Source organism: Mytilus trossulus, chromosome 1 (assembly GCF_036588685.1).
Source record: "Mytilus trossulus isolate FHL-02 chromosome 1, PNRI_Mtr1.1.1.hap1, whole genome shotgun sequence".
NCBI lineage: Eukaryota > Metazoa > Mollusca > Bivalvia > Mytilida > Mytilidae > Mytilus > Mytilus trossulus.
In genome coordinates, this window is record NC_086373.1 from 72,342,293 (window position 1) to 72,354,587 (window position 12,295).

Consider the following 12,295-nt stretch of genomic DNA (forward strand, 5'->3'; position numbering starts at 1 on the left):
TTGATCTGCCTTTCAAACATTTCAAACAATACTCGCTGTCATACACACTGATGCATGCCTTTTCTTTGTTTACTTATTTAAGCCTAATCAAGTCTTAATCAAAAAAACAAAAAAAACTAAGATTGAACTTTAATTGTAAATTCTCTTGCAAAGATTCTTAGTAAATGCGAACTTGATAATTACCGGTTGCGCATTTTCAACAACTACGTGGAAGGGTGGCATAAAATACCCGAAACGTAAACGGTATTTGACAGCAATGTTTGTGTCGTTTTTACGAAAGACAAAGAGCCTCGGGCATAATTTTTCTCAAGAGTTGTGGACAATACGTATTATATAAGGTTACCACTATAACTATAGGATAATGCTCTACACTCTACTGGTTACTGAACTGCCTTTAATTGGCCAAACATGACATTACAGATCCTCGCGATTTGGTCATTGTATGTAAAAAAAAGAAATACTGCTAGTGTTCTCCGTTCGTTTCTTCTATTGACGCAATAAACTGAGAGCTACATGTTGAACAAGCTTAAGAGCAGACAGAATTTAATGTAAAAATAGACTTGCAATTGCCGTTCGGGTATCATACATGTATACATGTAGGTGGAACATGCTATATAGTGATTAACACTTTCAAAGTCAATGGGAACCTTTGGAGGCATCCGTAAAACAAGAATGTGTCCATAGTACATGCCCCATGCACACTATCATTTTCTATGTTCAGTGGACCGAGAAATATTAGTCAAAACTATAATCTGGCGTTTAAATTAGAAAAATCATATCATAGGGAACATGCGAACTTAGTTTTAAGTTGATTGGACTTCAATAAAATTTAGAAAGTAAATAGGGAATGTGTCAAAGCCGAAGACCACCAATGGGTCTTCAGTGTAACAAGAAACTCCCGCACCCGTAGTTGTCTTTCAGCTGGTCCCTTCAAAACATATGTATACTAGTAACAGGGATAATGGACGTCATACTAAAGTTCACCAAAACTACCTTGACTAAAATTTTAACCTGAATCAGGACACACAGACGAACAGACAGACAGAAGAACGGACACACAGATCGATGACCATAATTACCTTCTGCTATCGTAAAAACAACTCGACTGTAGAGCTTTGTACGGGTTTTCCAGAGATTGGTTGAATGTTGTTTGTTTTTCGTCCAGTGAAAAATAGTTCATACATTTTCAGGACGGTCCACAAGTAGTATGACAGTATGATATCGTAATTAATTTCAGTAAAAATCAAACTGGCTTATTATTTTATTTTATTCAAATCTAGGTGTGCATACTAGAAAAATCGTCCCTTTCCCCTGCAAATACGTATACCTTTCCCATCCTTTAATTATAAGCAATGATATCTATTCAGAAAATGATTATTCTAAAAGATATTGTATCATCTTCTATGTACCATAATTGTGTAGGATAACTAGTCGTGTTTATTGGTCTCTTCTGCACATCTCTAGAATGTCTTCTATTGAAGAGTTAAAAAAAAAGTATATTTACACCTCTTCTGGAAAAATATACGGAAGATCAATACAACAAAATTTAATTTGTCGTCGAATATACGCAGATTTTTGTTATTTTGAAGAGGGTGGATAAGGGTTATTTTCGTGCAACGTGATCGCCGTTTTTTATTTCACGTTCAACGTGTTTTTACTTTTTTATTTGACGTTCAGTCGTGCAAGACGGGTGCCTCGTTCAACGTGTTCTGCTTATTTTATTTTACGTGCATCGTGATTTTCAATGTCTTATTTTGCGTGCTCGGTATTTTTCAAATAAAATTCAAACTCTTGGCAGGGATCGTCAAGAAATACATTTTTAAAAGCCGTAAACCAATGATATCATAAATATGTATACTAAATCGGGAATATCAAGTAAAACAAAGCGTTAATATATACAAGAAGACAGGGATTCAGTCACAAAAGGTTCACATAAAAGTATTTATTTTTCGTGCAACGTTCATTACAGAAATTATTTCACGTTCAACGTTCATTACAGAAATTATTTCACGTTCAACGTGAAATTATGTCTTATTTCACGTATTTTTCGTGCAAGCACTCCCCCCCCCCCCCCCCTTTACCACCCTCTTTGAATGTCATTAAATGAAGTTTACGGTGATTTTTTTTTAGAAAAGGAAAATACGTCCATAAGAAATGGCTGTAAAAAGTGTTCGTAACATTTTACTTTGTGAATTCCTGTAACTCAATTTTGCTAAACCAATCAGGTTACCCCTGAGGCTCCCCCCCTTCCCCCCAAAAAAATGATTTTTAAGAATAATAAACTGCATACGATTTCGTCAATGTTTATCTGGAATATGATAAATAAGGACATCGTGTCTATCCAAAGTTTTTAAGCAACCAAACTGGATTACTTTGAAATAAAGTAAAGTTATCGGAAAGTTATCAGAATCATTTTCTCTTGCGGTCCTCGAAAAAAAATCTCCTGGTCCAAAATATTATGTCTATTATCACTATTGCAAAATTTCGATGGTCGAAACCTTTGGATCAACCTCATTTCAAAAACTTTTATTGTAAATGGAACTATGTGCAAGTATACAATGTATACCAGACGTTTGTCAGACTATGTTATTTTGTGTGTGTCACGTATCGATCTTTTGAGTTAATCTAATTGCAAATGATTTTTACATCAGAGGCCCCTGAGGGGCCTCGGGTGTATTGCCATCGCCTACTTTTCAAAGATCTTCAAAGATCAAAGAAATGCATATATAATTAGTGTTGGGAAATTAACCGAATCCGCGGACATTATAGTGCAGAATAAAATTCCTTGTCGCTTCTTTTAAATTCATGTTTTCAATGGATACTCAGATTTTTTGTATTTTTTTAAATGCAAATTAATTATATGAAAATGTTTTGTCGTTAGAAATATTCGTATATTAATCAAACGATCTTCAATATCAATGATGTACCGAAAAATTGTTGTTGCGGATGAATACCACGAATGCATATTCATCAAGTGAGCAAGATCGAGCTTGAAGATAAACGAGAGAAAATCAATTCACGCAATTACACACAGAAAGGTAATTATATTTCAATTATTTGAACTAGACAGAGACATATTGTATTATATGTCTCTGATTTAGAGTAATATCTTTAAACCGTTTATCGGAATATTTAATCTGACACAATATTAAAATCATTTTTCAGGCCGTGTCCCCCGTAGCCATTTTGAAAATACCAGCAGATTGAGTAGGAGTAACAAGAACCTTCAAGGCCCTTAAAGATAAGGTTACTTTCTTTGTATTCTTTAATGCAACGATTTGGGATTTTTTTTTAAAGATCTCAACAATTTTTGAAGTTAAATTTCTTTCTTCGTAAATAACAAGTAGATTGATCACTAGGACACACACGTGGAACTATTTTCTGTTTTTTAAGGTACCGTTTCGGATTTTCGCTCCTTCTCCGACTGAGTTACTTGTATATTTGAATAATTATGTCCCTTGACTAGAAAAAAAGCGGATTTTGTTAATGAACTTGTAAGTAATTCTTATATATTGTCGTAATCTCTGCTTCTTGCTATGTTTTGGAATTATAGTAATAAAGCCAGCAAATACGAATATCTCATAAAACTATCATAAAACTAGTAAATGGGGTAATAAATACGGACGGTCAAATCTGTTGTCTGTTTTCTCCACAGGCACTAGTCCAAATAATTATGACGTCTGGCAATGCTATTTTATTTATTTTTCTGGGACGCCTTCCTGAGTACGACGTTGTAGGAACCCCAGATTAAAAGTTGAACATTGCAAAGGGTAAGGGTATTATTTTATTTTATCAAAAAACACTGGACACTTTTAATTTGCAAAACACTCATTTGCAAATCCGCCGCCGCCTCAAATAAGAGCTACAGTATCATGCATATAGCCAAAATGTGCGGAATTACATGGGATTCAATAATTTCATTGGTTTTGTACTGTTACTATTATATTTATTTTGCTATTTGATTTATAAAAACATGGGATTTTCAATATCCCATGGGACAGGGCAAAATCCCATGGGATTTACCATTATCCCATGGGATTTTGGTTAAATCCCATGGGATTTTTTTTGGTCCCATGGGATTATTGTAGTCCCATGGGATATTTCTTGTCCCATGGGACAAAAAAAATCCCATGGGACTATAATTATCCCATGGGATTTTAAATATCCCATGGGACAAATTTAAATCCTATGGGATTTTAATTATAAATATATAGATAAAAATATGCAGTAATGTGTATGTTACAATATATTCTATTTTGGTAGTATTAAAATTGTTATAAGATGAATCTTTTAAATTGAATATCTTTTTTTCTTTGAAAATGTTAATTCAACATATTGTTCTATAACTGTTCAAAACTTAACTTTTGAACAACAAAGCAGATATTGTAAGTATCAATATATGTTTATTTATGAATTATAGAATACTTTTTCGAAACACAATTATTTACCATTTGAAATCAGTGAAAAACTCTGTTATTGGCTAAACATACTAGTAGCTATTTAAGTAAATGCATTTTTTTTCACAATATCCCTCCACACAAAACATTAATAGTTTCTTATCATCAAGCACTGTGTGTTTGTATAGTCCACTTTTTTGTCATTCAGCAAAGAACATTGACATTATTGTGGTTTCAAGATCGTTTGGTATTTTAAAGAACTCTAAATCATTGACTGACTGATGAAAATAATAACTGATCCAACATTGTCTTTGAATGTATTCTGGTCTTGTTTCTATGTTTTCTTCATTTATTCTAGGTGATGCATTTCAATCCTTCTGAAAAAGAACCAACAAAAACTGAAGATATTGATCATACAAAATTGTTTGCATTCATGTAGTGTTAATATGATTTTCAATAAAAATAGCTATGCGGTATGGATTTTACTGATTATTAAAGGTTGTCCAGTGTCATCATGGTCATCAGTTGCTAACCGCCTACTTCCTTTGGTCTCTGATGGAGAGTTGTCAAATTATCAATATACCACATCTTCCTATTCTAATACTATATAACAATCAATTAATTTATTCTTCTTTATAACATTTGGGTATTTTCCCAAGCTATATATATAAAGGTCAATGTTAAAACTTTAGACAATTATGATACCGTTCCATTATTCACAAAAATTTGCAATATATTTTACAAAACGCAGACAAAAGAAATAACATTTCCTGAAGCTTTTGAAGTTCTGACAGTTCAACTTTATTTCAATAAAAAAATAACTAGAACTCTTTGGAATATTGGAAATTATAACATTTCTACAAAAATTTGATATTGTTTTATCCTTATTTTTTGTGTTGTTGGCTTGCTGTCTCATTTTTATATACAGTTATACATACATCAATAATCTTCCTCTTTATTAAAATTAAAAATGAGATATTTTTGATATCCCAAAACATAATAGATCTATTGAATAACTTATTACCAAGTTTACAAACACCAATGTGGTTGATATCAATTTTAAGAATGTATATTAATGTTCCAGACCATATCAGTATTTGGACCGTATGTTTACAGTCTGGAACATATAAGTATACTCTTACAGTCCGACCATATGCATACAGTATGACAGTCAGACCATTTGAGTATACTTGTACTGTCTAGTACCAGATGGACCAAACATGTGTTTTTATTTCAATTTTAACTTAATACAAATTTAACTTTTTGTATTAATCTATTAAAAGGTTTCAGTTATATTGATCTGTAATGTAAATTTGTTTCTAATAAACTTGACCAACTTCTTAAAATTGGGCAGATTGTACGTGTACAGCACAAATACTCATATGTTCTGGAATATAAACACGGTTAACGAGCATTTGACAGGATGTCATGCTAAAATCCCATTAATATAAGTACTAAATTTTGAGTATTTTACATGTAAATCCACAAGTAACTTACTGAAATTCATGAGGATCACTCACCAATATTTAAAGAGAATACAATTTAGAGGAAAGACTGGACAGATGAATGCACAAACACTCATGACTATTATGGAGGCTCACGGTTATAAGATTTTCAGAAAAAAATTAAACACTTATTTTTCATTACCATGATTACAAATTTTATCAGTTACCTTTAGTAGAATTTTGTTACTTTATCATATGGTACAAAAATAATTCAAAACAAGAATGTGTCCAAAGTACACAAATGCCCCACTCGCACTTTCAGTTTCCATGTTCAATGGACCATGAAGTTGGATAAAAAATATAATTAGGCATTGAAATTAGAAAGATAATAATCATAAGGAACATGTGTACTAAGTTTCAAGTTGATTGGACTTCAACTTCATTAAAAACTACCTTGACAAAAAACTTTAACCTGAAACATGCACTTTCACTTTCTATGTTCAGTGGACCGTGAAATTGGGGTTAAAAGTTTGATTTGGTTTAAAATTTAGAAAGATTATATCATAAGGAATATGTGTACTAAGTTTCAAGTTGATTGGACTTCAACTTCATCAAAAACTACCTTGATCAAATAACTTTAACCTGAAGCGGGACAGACGGACGAACGGATGGATGAACGAACAGACAGACGAACGAACGGACAGAGGGACGAACGGATGCACAGACTAGAAAACATAATGCCCCTCTACTATCTTAGGTTGGGCATAAAAATCAATTCATGTTGGCCCAAGGTGACTTTTAGATTTCTAGATCTCATTGAAAAAGCTTTGAGTTATCTCCCTTTGGTGTAAAAATGCCATTTTTTGGGCATTAAAATTGAAATATCTTTTTTAACTCATCGAAGGCAGATTGTGATCCAGAGAACAGTGACCCCATTTTAAGTATAAGATAAGTTCTTTTTAGATAGAAAAATATAGAGAAATCCTATATTAAATAAAAAAAATATAGCGAAATCCTATATTAAATAAAAAAAATGGTTAAGACCAGCGAGCCCCAAAAAAACAGAACATAATTAAACTTACCGAAAACAAGATGTCTTTACATTTATCCTCTGTCATGTCTGTAGCAGGAAAATTGAAAAGATTTTTTTTTCTTTCACTGCCGTCCATGATATAAACTTTAAATTCATTCATGCAAAATATTAAAATCTGCAAAAGTAGGACCTTGAACCTTGAAGCTTATCCACATTTTGACTTTTAACTGCATATTTATTCTTTTCATCTTGCTGACAACCTAAACATTAAAAAATGATAAAAACATAATTCTAGATTAACTTTGTCATGTTTTTGTTTTTATTTTTGTTGGTACAAACGATTTTTTCCAACTTAAAACTAAAACATCATCACAAAAAAGAAGGTCATACTAACCTCCAAAATATTAAAACAAACCAAAATTATTACTTGATTAAGATCTTGTCATAAATTAATAGCATCAATACTCTAATTTTTGAAGACCATATATGTCTATTGCATACTTATATTCCTTTGTACAGGAGTATGCATATTAAGATTGAATTCAAGGACTTTAATGTTAAATTATCATGATTAATTTTAGTTTCTCAGCTCCATGTGTACATTTTGAGAGAATGTTGCAATACTGTATATTCTGATATTCAGAACTTATTTATGTTATTGTGAGGTTTTTATTAGCAACTGAGAGCTGTATCTCATTCTCAATTTTGATTTATTCATGAGCTGAAGACCAGTGCCGAAATTTTCTCACTGCATTGAAGACACATAGGTGACCTTTGATCGTTGTCTGCTCTTTGGTTGGGTTGTTGTCTCTTTGACAAAGTCCCAGTTTCCACTTCCCATTTTATAACATGTATGCATATTTTTCTTAATTAAAATAATCAATCACTGAACTTTGTTTATTATCATGATTATTGAAAGTAAGCAAAAATAAATGCACACAAAATTTAACATTGTTATTAAAGGCTTTTTTTATAAATTCAAAACATATCTACACCGTTAATTTCCTTGTTTGATTTATTTCATATTTTAAAGCCTTTATAGCTAGCTAGATAGTATGCCCAGGCGGATCTAGCCATTTTAAAAAGAGGGTTCCCAACCCAAGACAGAAGTCAACTATATTTTCCCATTCAAATGCATTTACTGTCCTAAAAAAAGTTGAACTTTCCACCCTGGACTCCTCCCCCTGGATCCGCCATTGGTATGGCTTTTGCTCATAGTTGCATTCATATTGTTACCTATACCTTACTTGTGCATCATTTGGTCTCTGATGGGGATAGGCCTACTGAAGAAGGTTCAACTTGCAATTTGAAATTTTTCCACCTTACCACTGACATGACTGAGGATCTCAATGGTTTAAAAGTTTTTCAAACATGTGGCGGTGGGGTTGACCCCCATGAACTCTCCCTATATTTCATTTGATATGTTTTATTGTTCCATACAAGAATATACATGGTTTAGGATGGGGATCTTGACCGTATACAAGTTTTCAAACAAGAGGGGGTTGGGTGACCCCCTTAGGACTTCCTTTTATTTCATTTCATTTATTTTTACTGTCCCCTACAAGAATATATTTGGTTTAGGGGTGGGGATCTGGTTCACTCACAAGCACATTCATAAATTGAACGGGGTAGGGTAACCCCCCCCCCCCCGTTCAATTTAATTTCATTTGATTAGTTTTATTGTCCCATACAAGAATATACATGGTATAGGGGTGGGGATCTGGACTGTTAACATGATAATAACACATTCTCAGATTGAACAGGGTGGGGTGACCCCCAGGGACTTCCCTTTAATTTCATTTTATTAGTTGTATTGTCCCATTCAAGAATATGTATGGTTTAGGGGTGGAGATCTGGACCGTTTACCAAAAAATAGCATATTCTCAAATCAGAGGGCATGGATAACCCCTAGGGACTCACCCTATATTTCATGTGATTTGTTTTAGTGTGCCAGTATCATTTCTGTAGACTATGACGTGTGTTTAAATAATCTCTTACAGTTTACAAGTTATATCATGACGTATATATATTCATTTGAAAGTTTTAGTAAATAAAATCCCATTGGGTTCTTTAGTATTTAAAACTCCTCCCTTCTTTCTTACCCCCAATATAAAAAACCAATTTTTCCCACAAAAAAGGGGGCCCTGAACTCCTTATCAGCCCCCCTCTCCTTTCCTCATTTCAATCACCCTGATATAAATTTAGTTTTATCGCTTACAATAGGAATGGTTTAAATGTTTTTTATACTATTGACAGAACGTCTAGTGCCTGTGTTACTAATTTGGGAAACTTTTCAAATTCACAGCATGTCGGTGGCTGTGTTCAAAGTGCTGGGTTTTCATCACCCTCGTTGTTTGCGGACTAACGATTTAGGCCTGTGGTGGATAATAGTGTGCGTGCATTAATTTTCTATACCTTCTTAATCAATATTTTCAAATACAGACGGCAAGTGTTGCATTGTATCAATGTCTTATTTGAGACCAACGTGCTATTTACTTGTGCGATCAAGAATGCAGGGGAAAGAAACTTGTCAATTGTGTTTATTTTTAAGCCAAAATAAAATGAGCCGCCGTAAAATATTAACCTTGAGTAATGATCGGTAATCATAAAACTGATGCAAGAGTCTTTCTACGTGGTGCAGGCTGACTACTTATACGCGTGTTTGTCTCAAAACAACTCGGCAGTATCAAATAACAGTTGAAGTAAGGATCGTCTCGGGGTTGGTGTGGGGACGGGGGGTCTTGTTTACTTATTTATCTGTCTTCTTTTATTAGCTATATTTTTAATAACTTACACTTTTTTTCCGTTATTACACTTTTCTATTTTTCTCTTTCTTTCACTATTCTTTATTCTTTTTTTTTCTTTGTCCGTTATTCTCTATTCTGTTAATTCACATCTCTTATGTGGACTTTTGGTGGTTTATTTTTTTTAGTTCTGGTATTGTGCGATAAGTCAATTTTTCATGCAGTTTCATGAAATAATGGTTTTATGCATATCAGCCAAGATTGTGCGTGAAATTTAAAAAAAAAAAACTCAACACTTCACGTTATGTGAATTCGATTAAAATAAATGAACATGAGTTTGACAGCTAGACAGACAGAGATCCTTTAACAGGTAAAATTTAATTAATCAATTAACAAATTCTAATCTACTGGCATTCAACACCAAATTATTTACTTGATAAATTTGATTGTATATTGTCAATACCTCAACATCGCGAATACGCCATGCGAGGTGTTGGCTATGTTTGAGACGGGGTCAAAGGTTGTTGATTCGAAACAGAGCAACAACAAAAACAGGTAAAAAACTAAAGTGCAGAATTTTGTGGTTTAAAATTTAATTTGTAAATTCTCAAAAAAAAGAGTATTTCGGTTCAACTGTTAACATATTAGTTCGATACGAAAAAAAGGATAAAAGAGCATCTGGAAAATTTGTGATCAGTAATTATCATTCGAATATATGAAGAGCAATGGGTATAAATAAAAAAACTGAACAAGAAAAGTATTAGTAAACAGGCAGAAATTTAAGTCGTTGAATTAATTATTTTTCAAATTGTTTCATTATACGAGAGAAAGTTTTAGGCGAATTGTCTTTATTTACAGATAAATGTATGTTAGTTCAGGAAATGATTGATTTTTCTTGCGGCTTCAAATATTTTTTTTATTAATAACTCATACACAAGGAGACATTTTTTTTACTTTTGACAGCATGAACCGCAGTTAATTAGCAAACACAAACTAAAATCAAAATCGTTTACAATTAAATTTTATAGAAGGAAAAGGGGGGGGGGGGTAAACAAATTTTACTATACGCTCACATACTTCTAAAAAGATTTGCATATATAAGCTGTCTATAGATAATGTTATATTATTTGAGGAGTTTTGAAAAAAGAATATATACAGTTTTATTTTCGACATCTACTGCTAAAAAACAACAGTGATTCTTTTCATAAATTTAATACTTCAGTTTCGACTCAAAATTTCTTTTGGAATTGTTAGATGGCAAACTGTTTAGGAGAAGATTGTATCTAAACTTGGTGTTATTATGGTGACATTGGCGACGAGATTCATTTTATTATAGCAAGGGCTTGTACAAACCCTTGATTTATTATATAGAATGGGCAATATAAATAGACGAAAGTAGGCAACCCATATAATTAAACGGGGATTTGATCTCCAATCCATAAGGGCCACATAATTGTACATCGAATAAGATCTATATTTCTAAACGTTTTTAAATAAATTTCAATCGAAAATTTCCCAACTATTTGAAGATTTTTTTATATTTCTTAACGTCTTCAATTATTACGTAAACGAAATAAAAAATATTTAGCATATTCATATTTTTATAATTTTTTCGAAGGAAACTTTTTTTGGCAAAGTTTACTTCTATGTGTTTATAATCATCACCAGAGACACATTATGTCATCTCCACTCAGTCCTAATGGTTCAAGATCAATTAACCAAACTCACATGATGATTGGTATTGAATATGATCATCGGTCATCCGTGAACAGGTGACAAGATTTCAAGATTTCAAGATTTATTGATAACGCTCAGACACATAAATGTGTAACATGAGGTCAAAGTATAATACATAAACAATTGAATGACGAATCCCAAATAACGGCGTATACCGATAGATAGATTATTAATTAACGGATCTCGCCATTGAAATTTCATCAAGGGGTTAATTGAAGCAATGATGGACTTTATAAAACTAGATTCAGATTCAATATTTTATTAAAGTCTCACCACTCACAATTATATATATATTTACACAATTAAACTATGTACATGTACTAATTAATATTTCTAAAACAAATTACGAAAACGTTTGGTGTAAAAATAATCGATATATAAAATGTCTATTTCTGCCTAAAATATATTTGCAGGTTTAGGCATTTTTGTAAATAAATTTAAGGTTAACGTTGGCATCATAATGCAAAAAAAACCCAGCCGATTCAAACTTAAATAACTTCTTTCAAGATGGTTTGATTTTATCAGAGACATATAATACATGTATTATAAGTCTCGATACATGTATTGTATGTCTCTGATTTTATCAAAAAAAAAATTCAAGATTATTAAATGAGTTATCAACCGAATGTTTACCCTCAACGCTCACTAAAACGTATATAGATACATTTCCTTAGTGACATTTTATATCCTGCGTGCACCAGGAGATCCCGAATGGTTTTTAGACGTTCCATTATTTTACATGCATATATTTGAAGTTGTTCTTAATTTTGTTCATAATAGGTATACATATCTTTGTGTATCAGACCAAATGGTTTCCCTATTAGGCTAGCAGAGGCGGATTTAGGTTTTTTCCAGCCCCTCCCCCCTAATCTTCGGGGAAAAATGGTTGATTAAATAGGAAATCACTGAAGCATGACTGGAAGTTAATGGGTCCCCATT

The 12,295-nt window shown here is 32.4% G+C and overlaps 1 long non-coding RNA gene across 1 annotated transcript; it reads right to left on the reverse strand.

The window, feature by feature from the left end:
* Nucleotides 1–4,537: 4,537 nt before the first annotated feature.
* On the reverse strand, nt 4,538–9,384 carry LOC134709948 (uncharacterized). The gene is made up of 3 exons (XR_010106076.1): nt 9,291–9,384; nt 6,925–7,135; nt 4,538–4,774 (listed from the first exon to the last, which is right to left on the reverse strand). It is a non-coding gene; the product is annotated as an uncharacterized LOC134709948 (long non-coding RNA).
* Nucleotides 9,385–12,295: the final 2,911 nt, after the last annotated feature.